The sequence below is a fragment of the Triticum dicoccoides genome, chromosome 2A, assembly GCF_002162155.2.
Source record: "Triticum dicoccoides isolate Atlit2015 ecotype Zavitan chromosome 2A, WEW_v2.0, whole genome shotgun sequence".
Classification (NCBI taxonomy): domain Eukaryota; kingdom Viridiplantae; phylum Streptophyta; class Magnoliopsida; order Poales; family Poaceae; genus Triticum; species Triticum dicoccoides.
This window is the reverse complement of record NC_041382.1, coordinates 224,138,806-224,140,477: the sequence shown is the minus strand read 5'-3', so window position 1 is coordinate 224,140,477 and position 1,672 is coordinate 224,138,806.

The following is a 1,672-nucleotide window of genomic DNA, read 5'->3' as shown; positions in this document are numbered from 1 at the left end:
ACCCAATAAATAAATAAATAAATCAATGAGAGAAAAATAGATAAGGGGCAATGTTACTATCCTTTTACCACACTTGTGCTTCAAAGTAGCACCATGTTCTTCATATAGAGAGTCTCTTGAGTTATCACTTTCATATACTAGTGGGAATTTTCATTATAGAACTTGGCTTGTATATTCCGATGATGGGCTTCCTCAAATGCCTGAGGTCTTCATGAGCAAGCAAGTTGGATGCACACCCACTTAGTTTCAGTTTGAGCTTTTATACACTTATAGCTCTAGTGCATCCGTTGCATGGCAATCCCTACTCACTCGCATTAATATCTATTGATGGGCATCTCCATAGCCCGTTGATACACCTAGTTGATGTGAGACTATCTTCTCCTTTTTGTCTTCTCCACAACCACCATTCTATTCCACCTATAGTGCTATGTCCATGGCTCACGCTCATGTACTACGTGAAAGTTGAAAAGGTTTGAGAACATCAAAAGTATGAAACAATTTCTTGGCTTGTCATCGGGGTTGTGCATGATGTGAATATTTTGTGTGGTGAAGATGGAGCATAGCAAGACTATATGATTTTGTAGGGATAACTTTCTTTGGCCATGTTATTTTGAAAAGACATGATTGCTTTATTAGTAGGCTCAAAGTATTATTGTTTTTATGTCAAATGATAGACTATTCCTTTGAATCACTATTATCTTAATATTCATGCCATGATTAGATATGTGATCAAGATTATGCTAGGTAGCATTCTACATCAAAAATTATCTTTTTTATCATCTACCTACTCGAGGACGAGTAGGAATTAAGCTTGGGGATGCTGATACATCTCCGTCGTATCTATAATTTTTGTTTGTTCCATGCCAATATTCTACAACTTTCATATACTTTTGGCAACTTTTTATACTATTTTTGGGACTAACATATTGATCCAGTGCCCAGTGCCAGTTCCTATTTGTTGCATGTTTTTTGTTTCGCAGAATATCCTTATCAAACGGAGTCCAAACAGGATAAAAATTGACGGAGATTTTTTTGGAATATATGTGATTTCTGGGAAGAAAAATCCACGCGAGACGATGCCCGAGGGGGCCACGAGGCAGGGGGCGCGCCCTAGGGGGCAGGCGCACCCCTGACCCTCGTGGCCACCCCGTAAGGCGGTTGATGCCCTTCTTTCGCTGGAAGAAAGCTAATATCCGGATAGAGATCGTGTTAAAATTTCAGCCCAATCAGAGTTACGGATCTTCGGGAATATAAGAAACGGTGAAAGGGCAGAATCTGGGAACGTAGAGACAGAGAGAGACAGAGAGACAAATCCAATCTTGGAGGGGCTCTCGCCCCTCCCGTGCCATGGAGGCCATGGACCAGAGGGGAAACCCTTCTCCCATCTAGGGAGGAGGTCAAGGAAGAATGTAACATCCCAATTTTATTAAATTTGGATGTTAATAGAATCATTCAATGCATCTCATATTTCTTGCATTTTGGAGTTTTTGAAATATTCAAATAATAGTTTTCCACTCGAGAAAAAACAAATGAGAGGGGATAAGATGACTTCCTCAAAATATAAAAAAAAAGTGGGAAATTTTATTTTGAATATTACTTTAAGTTTTGGAGTTGTTTGGTATTTATTTTATTTGCAAAAAGTGCATTAGTTGCATTAGGAAAATTATTTTCA